Source organism: Corylus avellana, chromosome 5 (assembly GCF_965113065.1).
Source record: "Corylus avellana chromosome 5, dhCorAvel1.hap1.2, whole genome shotgun sequence".
Taxonomy (NCBI): Eukaryota; Viridiplantae; Streptophyta; class Magnoliopsida; order Fagales; family Betulaceae; genus Corylus; species Corylus avellana.
Genome location: NC_142494.1, coordinates 4,730,269 through 4,743,918, shown reverse-complemented (window position 1 = coordinate 4,743,918; position 13,650 = coordinate 4,730,269). Strand labels below are relative to the sequence as shown.

At 32.3% G+C, this 13,650-nt stretch overlaps 2 non-coding genes across 2 annotated transcripts; both read right to left on the bottom strand.

Annotated features, from left to right (window-relative positions):
* Nucleotides 1-9,490: 9,490 nt before the first annotated feature.
* On the bottom strand, nt 9,491-9,797 carry LOC148585254 (signal recognition particle RNA). Its single transcript, XR_015912284.1, has one exon.
* Nucleotides 9,798-11,263: 1,466 nt separating this feature from the next.
* LOC148585253 (signal recognition particle RNA) lies at nt 11,264-11,555 on the bottom strand. The gene has a single exon (XR_015912295.1).
* Nucleotides 11,556-13,650: the final 2,095 nt, after the last annotated feature.

Here is a 13,650-nt window from a genome sequence, read left to right as displayed (position 1 = left end):
GAGTATTTTGACTTCTGGGTTGTTTGATATATATATATATTGAAAAGAGAAGATATTTTTGAGTTAATAATAAGATTCTAGAAACTTATACGTATCAAAACTATTTAAAATTACTGATATTTTTACTCACTTGAGGGGTACAAATCTAAAACAGTGCATGCTTGTTTCTTTTTTGTTTTGGGGTGAAGGATGGGATGCTTTGAAGTTCTCTAAACTTGGGTTGGTATAATTGAAACAGGTTAGGTTCAATCAAATCTTTTACTGTTTAGGGTAAAATAAAGTTCTTGGTAAAAATAAATTTACCTCATGATATAAGATATTTATGATTACATACTCTTTTACTAAGGGGAAAAAAACAAGTAATGGGACCACGTTTGGGGGTCCCTACCCTACTCCCGTTATTCGATTTCAGAATTTTGCAACCTTAATGTGAGTTTTTTCTTTTAAAAAAAAAAAAAAAATTGTAGAAAATACCATTCTTGGAGAGTGAGGTTGAAATTTTTTTTTTTGGAAACTCTAGATATATTCGAAGAGCAACCCTAGCCCCCTTTCAGTGCGATTCAAAAGGGATGTCCTTCCTCCCTATTTTTCTATGTTTTTGTTTACACTCCAGCCGTAGCGCCCAACCTCCTCCTCCACCTCGTCGTTTATTTTTCTCCCGATTTTTTGGCTTTGTCGCTTTCTGCAAAGATTCTTAGATCGGTTTTTTTCGAAGTAGATCTACATTTTCGTCGCTGGTCCAAGTCCTATACATGTCATTACACATTCTTTTTCGGTGCCAACGAGTCTTGTAGACAACAGATGTTTTAAATTCTTATTAGATTAAAATGAATTGATTGTTTCCTTAAAAAAAAAAAAAAAAAAAAAAAAGAAGTTATTGGCTGTAAAGTTGAAAGGATGTTTCAGAGCTCCAGACTGTAAATTACACAATTCATCAGCTTGCCACCACTTTTTAATGAAGTGTTTGAGGTTTTTTTTTTTTTTTTCATTACACAATTGTAAATTTTATACATTAATGGTGAATATATACATTTTTTATACAGTGTCACTTGCATCAACAATTGTTTTTTTTTTTATATATATATATATATATATATATTTTAAATTTTGGTTTAAAAAATTGTAATGTGAAAATTAGGTTTGCACTTTTAAGAGTGTTTTGTATTTAAATTATTTACTAATAATTCTTAAAAAATAAACATAAATAAGAGTTTTAACAACAAAGATAACATAAGTTTCTTTCAAATTAAATTAGAGAAATTTATTCCAATTCGCTATGTTTTTTTAACATAATAGTAGTATATAAATTTTGAATAAAGTCCACTTAACTCTCTCAAATTATCACTCCAATGACAATTTATTCCCTAAACTATCAATTGCGATAATTTACTCCCCAAAATACCAAAATAATGACAATGTACCTCAAATTTTAACAAAATTATGAAATTACCCTTACTAAAATAAAAACAAAAATACTAAAAATTAATTTTTTTTTAAAAAAATTAAAAGGTATTTTGTCTTATTGAAAATTTTATAAGAATAATTTCATTATTTTGCTAGCATTAGGAGGTACATTATTATTATTTTGGTAATTTATGAGATAAATTGTTATAATTGATAATTTGAGGATAAATTATTATTGAATGGCTATTTGAGGGATTAAAGAGATTTTATACTTAAATTTCTAGTGAAATTATATATTTTGCTGAAAAGACTGTAAAAAGCTGCAATTACCGTAAGAAAAAAAAAGAAAAGCTGCAATTACCGTAAAAAGTCACGTACATCTGGGAAATCATCTGGGTCATTGTACTATGTTACAAAAGTTTATGACGGACGAATGAAATAGGGCCACGTGGAGGAAGATATTTTTTTGTATCAGTCTAGTACAGTGGACCGTTGAGATATGTATAAATTTATTATGTATTAAGCAGAGGCACAGGTGGAATAGTAGAAAGATTTTTTAGCGCATTGAAGGAAGACATTATTATTGCACAAACTGGCGAAATGTGGTTGCGATTGAGATGGGGTCAATAATGTAATTGCATTGATGATTTCTTGCGGAGAAGGGTTTGGGTGCGTGTGATTCGAGGTGAAATCATTACGGTGATGCATCACACACCATCCACATTTTAGGACTACCTACTGCGCCAGGTGATCCTATTCCCTATATAGCCTCTATGGCTCTACACTTTAAATGGCTATAGGGATAATTTGGGTAACATGTACAAATTGGCAACTCCTGCATAACCACTTTTTCAAAGTAATTATATTTTGTAATATATATTTTCAAAAGAAGATAAGAGAAGGATATTCGATCAAAAGATTTATATTTAATTAATATTTTTAGAAAAATATTAGGTATTTTTTTAGTATTTTCTTGACATTATCTCAACTGTAATGTAACTTTTAAAATTATCATTAAATTTGAGAATATCATTATTGACTTTTAATTTATTGATAATTTTAAAAGTTACATCATAGTTGGGAGGACACTAGGAGAATACTAAAACAACGCCTAGCATTTCTCATACTTTTAACACTTTCCCTTTACATGTAGGCTTAAACTTGTTTTTAATAGGTGAGGTTCAATACGTAAAATATTAAAATGACAAAATTTCCTTCAACATACTCAAATAAGTGACAAGTGTCATATTTCACATGTTTTCTTTAATATTTTAACCGTCATTTATTGTCATTCCACTAACCTAGGAACCCACACATTAATTTTTTAGAAATAAAAAAAATGTTAAATAACACTGTTATAGTAGGTTGAAAGAAATTTCTTCCAAACCAATTTGAAAGAAATTTCTTCCAAACCATTTGAAAGAAATTTGTGTCCATATAAATGATAGGGATCCAGATCCCCTGATCCCCTGGAATTCCTTGAGGAATTATAGTTTCTGAAATTTCAGATCTAGGCCATCCATTTTCATCAAAGAGTCATTATCTTGCCACATGTCCCACTACTAATAAAATAATAATAAATTTTTAATGATATTAATAATCATCATTATTTTATAAGTAGTGGGACACGTGGCAAAATAATGGATCTTAGATAAAAATGGATGGCTTGGATCTGAAATTTCAGAAACTAGAATTCCCTTAAAAATTTTTGGGGATCCAAATCCAAATGACAGAGTCAAAATTCGAAATTATAACTTTTAGTTTTGATACCAAAGAAGAGAAAAATTTAATCAATACTTTAATTATTTCCTTCCAAATTTATATTGAATTAGTCAAAATAACATTTAGCTAGCCGAGCGACGGCGTGTTGGCGTGAATATTCTAAACCTAAACCAAATAGTCTCACTCTTGTCTCTGATGTGGGGGGCATTTCCAACTCCTCATTTCCTTCCAAATTTGTCAAAATAATCATTAGGGTGTGAATACTGTAAACCAAATAGATAATCTCTTGTCTCTAGTGAGATGCTTGATGATGGTGAAAGAGATCTGCCTTCTGTAATTTTTGTTGCCGTCTGTCAAGTTGGCAAGTTGAGCTTGGGGAAGCTTCTTCTTTCCAGCAGTCACGCAATTTCAATTCTTCGACAAAAACTTTCTTTAGTTACTAAATTAGCTAAGAGTGTGATAGGACGATGGATCTGCATTAGTAATTTAATTTATATACTGATAAAAAAAATGTTAATTATATAAATTATCTAATGAGCAAATTACAAATTCTACACACGCTGCTACACTCCTTCTACACATGCTCCTTCAGTCGTTCATGTGATAATGAAAATCATTATTAGATTTTAGATAAATTATAATTAAATTTTAGATTCAATAATAATTTTCATAATGATACGTTGTGGGTGCGCTACATGAGAGTTTTGTACTATTTTTCTTTGATTAAATTGTTGGGAAAAGCAATCATTATACCTCACCTACTTTGGAGATATTTTCAAAAAGAGTTACCTAAATAAGATTATGAAATGTTCATTCTCCTATTTGGGCATATTAGAATTTATACAGAAATTTACTTAAAATATAAAATGGTCCTATTGAGCAAAGAGATAGCATGAGTGCAATTATATGGCATCACTAATGAACCACAATATACACAGTATCTTTGAGAAAAATGTATGGCATTGAATGTTGTAGAAAGTGATGCTGAAGGAACCAGCCTAATTGAGCTATCAGCCTATCTACCCCCATATGTAGTGCCAACTGGCAGGGATCCACCCACCTCTCTAGCTCCTCCCTTTGATGGGCAGTGTGTTGTATTTCTTTTTGGTTCATAAAGTAGAAGGAATTTATCCAAAAAAAAAAAAAAAAAAAAAACATGAGTCATGGGTTGTTTTTCTAAATTATAGTTGTCCTTTTGACAACATCTACCTTGGATTGAATTACATTTAAGTTAGAGATACTTTACTTCAATATTAAAATCATCATTTATTTTAAAAAGTTTAAGTCTTTCATAATAAATGAGATCAAACAAGATTTGGGCAGGTTTATGATTGGGTTAGAGAGCTTAAAATGTTCTTTTACTGCCTAAAATGTTGTGCTAAACAAAAGCTGACATGTTTTGTAAAAAATTTTAAAAGTTTTTTTTTTTTGACTTTTTTACTCTAATAACCCAAACGTATTTTTGACAAAAATTTAAAAATGAAGTTTTTGCAAAAAAATATTTTTTGACTTAAAAACTCTATTTTTTAAACACAATCTCAAACATGATTGAAGAAGAGTTGATATTGATCAGGGGGGGCCCTTCTCCGATTTATTTATTATAGTATGTAAATAACTAAATTCATATATTAGAGCCAAAAGAATTAAAATGGACATTTACCTAGAAAAAAGACTAAGCCGCTCAACCTATTATAACAAAAATTAATTTATATCCAAACCTTAAACAACCAAAATCGATTATGAGCAACAATCTAAATATACCATTAAAAAAATTAGGCATAGACAGTAGTCTTCGTAAGTAACGTAAAAGAGTTTTTAACGTAGCAATGACAAAGTTAAAAACGAGAAACATATTGATTATTTAATGTTATACATGGAAATAGAAATTTCTATAAAATTTAGTACAAATTTAATCCTAGATGATTTTCAAAATTTAAAAAATCATTGAGTTTCATTTTGATAGCTTGGCCTTTGAGTTTAAAAATTAAAATACACTATTTTGTTTCTTTGCCATTGTTTTTTTTTTTTTTTTTTTTCACTTAAATATATATTAATTTTATTTTTTATATATAAATTTAAAATTTTAATATTTTTCTCATTTGGTCTTGGTCCCTATCTCAATAGTAGCGTACGATTTAGGGACTCAGAAGAATTGCAGAGGCCAATAGGCATAGGGCAGGTAGACTGTAGAGTGCACGCATGTTGACGCCAACATGTCTTCTCGATCTTCACGCCTTTACTTCTTTCTCTCTCTCACTCTCAAAGTCTGTGACCTTTTCGGGATTGCCGATCTAAAAGATTAACCTATTCACCGAGTTGACTCAGCAATTATTTCTACTAATTTCATTTGAGATCCGGAGGTTGAGTGTGAGTGTGATTCTATTTATATAATTTTATATTAATGTTTCGATATATTTGACCCCGGCTTGCATTATTTAGAGTTTATAACTTTAAATTCATTCACAAACTCAACACTCACTAAATATAAAATTAGAAAATTAGAGTCGATATGTTTGACTCATTTAATTAAAAAAATATTATATTTAGGCTTCGTTTGGGAAAAGCTTTTGGGGTTTTAGTGATATAAAATTGTAGCAAAAATTGATTGATGTAAAAAAAAGTGAGAATGTTTTGTATGAAAAAATAAAAAATTTTGTTTTATATTGATTTTATTTATTTATTTATTTGAATATAATAATAAAAAGTAAAAACGTTGAGAAAATGAAAAAAATGAGAAATAGTATCATGCCTTTGTGGCCTTTGCCAAACAAAGCCTTAGTATATTTTTTTTCATTCATCTCATATTTTTCTTCACATATGAAGATTTTATATCTTACAAATTCAATGATAAATTTTCAAAAGATAAGATAAGAGAAGGATGAGAAAATAGTGAACTTGAACTCGATAAGCGAACACAAATTAATCACTTAACCATACTATCTTCTAATCAGGTACATCCACTTTACTACTAATGTTCAAGGGTAGTGATTTTCGGACAACACAATCGTATGGCGGGACAACGGGTTCATAAACCCTAGGAGAGTCCGAACGGGGCAAATAGACTATCCATACACAGCACCGCCTTAAAACTTACGATAAAGTCTCTGTCCGAGACTTTAGAATTATGTTTTTTTTTTTTAGAGCCAAATACTAGATAAAACATAAAGAGAATAATAAGGTTTTCTATAGAAGTTTTAGAAGTTTAACAGTTTAATCAGCGCTCTTGCTTTGTAATCTTCCTACGAAGTTCTCCAAATAGTTTAATCTGTTTCAAATGCATGCGGCGGTGCGAAAATTGGCAGACTAACTAAAGCACGTGAAATGTGTTTGAAACAATGGGGGCAAATGGATCGAGGTGACGGCTACTTTGAGGAAAAACTAAAAGAGTAAAAAAAAATAAAAATAAAAAGGCAAAAAAAAAGAAGAGCCACTCTGTCTCTGTGAGTTTCCCACACGTGATTCTTGTATTTTGGTAGAAGTTTGATGCCAAAATCTGCAATCACGAGGTCACCTTCGCCTTCATGCAGACAAAACTGTCTATCTTCCTATCTTTCTTGTGTATGCAAATGGCAACAAAGCCCTGAGAAGCAATTAAGGAGGCTTTGGAACTAGTCCTCGCCATTTTCTGTGGCTTAGAATTCCCAGTTTGGCTGCTTCTGTGTTGTGTCAACTGTCATCTATGGTGATTTTTTTCTTCATAATAATTGGACGGTGCCTACCAATCTGGCATGCTACTGCTAAAGTCATCACTCATGACTCATCAGCTCCTATATTTTGTTTGGTCGGCTCTCTATGCTCTGATAAAAAAAAAATTATATGATTTCTAGCTCCACATGTTACAGATATTGAGGGGGAATGTCCCTGCTAGCTTCTAATTTTTAGTTTGCTTAATTAACTATTTCATGCTTCCTTCCCACCAAAATAAGTTTATTTTTCCCCAAATGGTGATAGTAATTAAGCAAATGATGGGGGCTATTGCAATTAACTCTCAAGCTATTACTCAATTTGTAATAGTCTCGCAAACTTTAAGACGTTGCAATGTCCCTTACCAATCTATCAAGCCTTTCTTTTACTCACCTCGTTAGGATTTTTTGGGCCTAACAACTTGAACACCCAGTCCACTCAGAATTGGCCTAAACATTGAAGCTTCACTATAAAATTGACTCTCTCTCCCTCTCATAGTACCATTTCTTTGGTTTCGCTCTTAAACTAAAGACAGACTTAGGTATTTGAGTGTCTACTAAACCTTTTGAGGGACGGATGAGCTTTGGTGACCCTTTCTTTGTTTAAAAGGAGGAGGCCGATCGCTGGTGGGATCGTCCGGTAAGTGTATCAATATGATTTAATAGTAAATCCTAACGAAGGAAGTGTGAAAATACAACTATGCCCTTAGATTAAAAGAATTAAAAAACAATAATTTACAAAACTTTAGTGGCAATGAATTGCTAGTTGTAGGTCTCTTTTTCTTTTCTTTTTTTTTAATAAAAGGGGTATTTTTGTCATTTTGTGTCAGCCTGTATTTTTCATCAAATTTAACAAAAAAAAACCCTAGATAACGGGTTTACGTGAAAAAGATTGATAAATTGGTAAGAAATATTGTGACCTTTTGAAATTTGGAAAAATATTATAAATTGCGTGGTAATTTATTACAGTAAATAGAGTTTTCCTCAAATGAATGAACTAATTTTATTTTTCTTTGTTAAAATCCTTCTTGTTGGTTTGGTACCATGAACGGTAAGGGATAAGCTCGGACTATAAACCTTGATGATGGATATTGTACTACAGATAAAAATAATCTCGCCATTTATTTTTTTCTCTAAATTTGTTAAAGCTTTTACCTGATCTATAAACAAGAATTGATCATCAGTGTTTAACAGAAACACTTTAGTAGACAAAGAAGCACGTGCCAAATTCTGAAATGACTCCAAGCCAACATATATAAAATTGCAGAGTAAATACCAAAAATCATCATCATCATTTTCTTACACATGACAGCCACTTCCAAAAAAATACAATCACTTGAACCACATGGGGATCTCTACCAGATTTAGTAGAGTTGTAGTCCATCCAGTAGAGACAAGGAGGAAAAATAACAAAATGCATAGCAGGAGATGACTAAAAGTGAGATATAATGAACTAATAAATAAAAACTAAAAATATTTTAAGTATAATATAAATGTTGAAATGAACAATTCAATTTAACATATATAAATTGATAGGATTTTAAGAATATTATTGTAAAATTATCCCAAAAAAATTCAAAGCTTTCTAATTCTTCTACATCAATCTAGCCAATAAAGAATTTGTTTTCAGCATTATTTACCAACCTATTAGAATGTTTCACCCAATTGCATTTCCTCTTTGAAGGACATGAACTAGTGCCTACCCATTTCCTTGCAGCAGTTACATAAACACGTACAAAAGACACTCAATACAAAAGGAGCACCCAAATCCTCATAAAAGAGATGGATATGGGCTAGAGTTCTTCTTACTTTGCTCATATGGTTTAGGGTTTAGGACTATTGAAGATTCCTATTGTTCCAAGACTAGACTAGGAACAAGCATAGCGACTTAGAGGTTCAAGGAGGCTTAGGATAAGCACAAACTAAGGCTAGCACACTGCCAAAGACACTCTCTTACCAATTTTTTATTGGACAGAGTTTTTTTCCAAACTGGGTTGAAGGAATCAGTTTATAAAAATGATATGTGTCACTTTGTTAATATCATGTGAGATGCACATGAGTTTTTAAAATTATTTATTATAACTTTGTTCTTACTATTAAAAAAACATGTGCATCTCATATGTTCAAATAACATATGTCATTTTTTTAAACTGAGTTGGAGGAAGAGGAAAACTCTGTCATTTTTTATTTAGCTTTTCTCTTTTTGAGTGAGGGTTTTATTAATTTGGGGGTCGGAGTGCCTCCAATCTCTGGACTAACGGCCTTTTGACGATCCCCTCCTCTCTTAAAAAAAGGCAAAAGTACACCGTTAGTTTTTGATATCAACAGCAATGTACAATACCACTAATGACATTGCCTATAGGGTCCTCAAATTCAGAAGGATGGAGCATTCTTACATTCAAGAGAATGATAAGACGAAAATCCATCATTGAGTTATAAAGCATTGTTCAAATTATTTCAGGCATCGCAGCTCTAGATGAAGCCAAATGGTTTTTAATAGGGGATTTGTAAGTTGATTGATTGTTTGACACTTTGAAAGCATAAAAATTTTGAGCTTCTAATGTCATTTGTTTACTTCTTTCCTCTCTCATTGAACATAATTTGGCCCCTTTCTTGAAAAAAATAAAAAAAGCCTTGACGCTGCTTGTTATTTTGTACCCTTGTTTTAAGAGAGAAGCCGAAAAAATGTTGGTTCATACATCCCGACCCACGAGGCAATCTGGGGTAGGCAGTGCACCGGCCCGTTATCCTTCCACTGCTGTGAGCGGAAGGTATTCGTTGCTCTGTGAAGCCAGCCTTACGCGGTGCCCTTCACTCTAAGAGTTGCTGGATCCAGGCCTTGGCCCAAACCCGCAGGCCCAACTCACTACTTGGAACGGGCGGGCCAGTAGGCTTGCACCAGCAAACCCTGCCTGAGGGAGCCGAACTTGCTGTTCCAACAAATCAAGGCCCTCACTCGAGTCATAAGCTAGCGTTACCTAGCTCGGCGAACAGTGGTGTTGTTAGAGTGTATTATAAAGTGATGTGGAAGTGTTATTTTAAGCAATGTGGGACAAAGACAAAGGAACGGAAGGTAAAGTCATCACCCATGAGCTCCTATATTTTGTTTGGTCGGCTCTATGCTCTGATAAAAAAAAAATTGTATGATTTCTAGCTCCACATTTTACAGATATTGAGGGGTTAGTTTTCTTAATTAACTATTTCATGCTTCCTTCCCACCAAAATAAGTTTATTTTTCCCCAAATGGTGATGGTAATTAAGCAAATGAAGGGGGACTATTGCAATTAACTCTCAAATTACTACTCAATTTGTAATATTCTTGCAAACTTTAAAACGTTGCAATTTCCCTTACCAATCTATCAAGCCCTTTCTTTTACTCACATCATTAGGATTTTTGGGCCTAACAACTTGAATATGCGGCCCACTCCGCATTAGCCCAAACATCTAAGCATCACTATAAGAGGTACTCTCTTTCTCACCTCTCATACTCTTTCTTTGGTTTCGCTCTCAAACTAAAATAGAATTGGGCATTGGAGTGGCCACCAGTGGGCTTTGGTGACCCTTTGAGGAGGTCTTGCTGATGCGATCGTCCAATAATTGTATCAATAGGGTTTAATAGTAAATCCTAACAAAGGAAGGGTTAATATACAACTACCCCTTTAGATTAAAAGAATTTTTTTTTTTTTTTTTTTTTAAAATGATAATTTAAAAAACTTCAATGAAGGTGACCCATGGCTAGTTGTGGGCCTCTTTTTTTAATATATATATTCAGCAAATTGAGTCACATGCATTTTTCATCATATTTAACAAAAAAAAAAAAAAAAAAAACTAATAAAGGGTTTATGTGAAAAAGCTTGATAAATTGGTAAGAAATATTGTCACTTTTTTAAGTTTGGAAAAATATTATAAATTGCATGGTAATTTATTACAGTAAATAGAGTTTTACTAATTTTATTTTTCTTTGTTAAAATCCTTCTTGTTGGTTTGGTACCATGAACGTTAAGGGATAAGCTCAGACTATAAATCTTGATGATGGATATTGTACAGATAAAAATAATCTCACCATTTTTTTTTTCTCTAAATTTGTTAAAGCTTTTGCCTGATCTATAAACAAAAATTGATTATCAGTGTTGAACAGAAAGACTTTAGTAGACAAAGAAGCATGTGCCAAATTCTGAAAAGACTCCAAGCCAACATATATAACATTGCAGAGTAAATACCAAAAAATCATCATCATTTTCTTACACATGACAGCCACTTCCAAAAAAAAAAGAAGCTACAATCAATTGAATCACATGGGGATCTCTTACAAGATTTAGTGGAGTTGTAGTCCATCACGTAGAGACAAGGAAGAAAGATAACAAAATGCAGAACAATTAGCAAATACTTTTTTCTTTGGTGAAGAGAAAAGAAAAAAGAAAGGGTTAATTTATTAGGATTAAATCCAGTAGCAAAAATTTGTTGGTTCAAGTGAAGCCGACCCACTAGGCAATCTGAGTAGGCAGTGCACCGACCCGTTATCCTTCCACTGCCATGAGCCGGAGGTCTTCGTTGCTCTGTGAAGCCAACGCAGTGCCATACTCTCTAGGAGCCATCTGGTCTAGACCAGATGACTCATCTCACAACTTGGAACGGGCGGGCCAGTAACTTGCACACGCAAACCCTGCCAAGGGAGCCGAACCACTGTTCCGTTCCAACAAATCAAGGCCTTCGCTCGAGTCATAAGCTAGCGCTACCTAGCTCGGCAATTAGCATCGTTGTTAGCATGTATTATAAAGTGATGTGGAAATTTCGTTTTAAGCAGTGTGGGACAAATACAAAGGAACGGGAGCTAAATGTATCCGTCAATTAGTTTCTTTGTTTACTTCTATGAATTTGCTGTCTCATTTGGGCCAGAATATCTGGTGTTTTTAGGCTTAGTTTAGTGGGATCTGAATAATGGGGATTTCGCAGATTGGCAATCAGACAGAGCAATTGGGTTTTCATTCCTGGAATTTGGGCAGCTATGTCTCAAATCCTTGTGTGGTTTCAAGGAAAAATGGAAAAAAGAAAAGGCAGGTTTTTGGGATAGGGGTTAGTCTATTCTCCTACAGCTCTAAGAATCGAAACTAAATTGAAAGAGTAATGTTATATAATATGTTTTTATCTCATAATATTGAAGTGTCGGTCTCAATTAAATTTTGATTTTTTTTAAAAAAATTTTATACAAAAAATAATCTAATGGTTAGTTGGTACGGTTATATTAGTGTTGGAATCTCACATTATGTATCCAAAAAGTAGAATTCTTTGCTTTAGTTACTCTACTCATTTGTCAATATACACTCAAAAATATTTTATATTCTCTTTTTTCCTATCTTTAAATACTATTTCTAATTCTTTTTTATTATATTTTTGCCAACGCTCATATTTTCAAACATATATATTTTTCAACCGTTATATTTTCCTAAAGTTTATTTTTTTAATGATCATATTTTTTCAAAGGTTAAATATATATATAATGGTTATATTTTTTTAACAGTCATCTCATATTTTCCTAATGGTTATATTTCTCCAACGGTGCATGATTTTGTTTATTAGGTGGCAATGCATGGGAAAGACCATACTAAAATCAAGAAATAACAAACTGAGATTTTGAGATTAGATTATCCCATGCAACCTCTGACTTGATTACAAAACTTTGATTCTTCACTAACGACAGGTTGACGTGTTGTATTAGGAGATCCAATATTCTCTCTCAATCCTACCGTTTGTGAACATACCTTAATATTGGTTTGAAGATAAGCAGCAAACCTGGTTGTAACGAGGGGTTTGGTAAGCATGTCAACTAACTAGCTGATCTTGGCCGGACAGAAATTTGACAATTAGCGATTTCAGGCCACTAGATCTCATACAAAATAATAGTCAGTGGCGATGTATTTTGTATGAGCATGAAACATTAGATTGAATGTTAGATAGGTTGCACCAATGCTATCACAATATAAAATTGGTGCAGTTGAAAGAAAAACTACAAGTTTCTTGAGCAAGGATTGAATCCAAAGTAATTGTTAAAGTAATGATTAAGTGATTAAATTTATCTCTTATTACTAGCTTAAGCTTTTGGGATGAATAGTAATTTAACATGGTATCAGAGCCAAAAGTCCTGGAATCGAACATTAATTCCGTCAATTTAGCTCCAATTTAATTAAATATTTCACGTGTTGGGCCTCATCTATTAAAAGAGAGTTTGAGCCCACACATGAGGCTTCCTACCAGCTTAAGCTTTTGGGATGAATGGTAGTTTAACAATAGCTGCTTCTTAGACTTCCAAGAGATGAGATTGGGGCCTAGAAACGTGTAGTAGCCTAATGTGTAGCGCCCCAGAATTTTCAAAGTTATTTAAATATATTATTTTGATGATGATGTTATTTTAATATCAATTTTAGCCAATGATTTTTGGGAAATTTATGGTGTTACAGATAGTGATAATTAGAGAATAGTAATTGGTGAAATAATAGGAAAGTAAATTGTAAGAAGAATTGTATTGGTAGGTAAAATAGTAAGGGAATGTAGAATAATCAATGGTAGGTATAATAGTATTGGTAGAAGGAGGGTAGAATTGTAGATATATAAAGGTAGGTATAATAGTGTTAGTAGATGAAATAGTAAAATGAGAGTAGAATTGTAGATGGATAAATGTAGGTATAATAGTGTTGATAGATAGAATAGTAAAATGAGAGTAGAATTGTAGATGGATAAATGCAGGTATAATAGTGTTGGTAGATGGAATAGTAAAATGATGGTAAAATTGTAAATAGAAGGTAGAATAGTATTTGGTTTTTTTTCCTATAAATAGAGCTTTTCC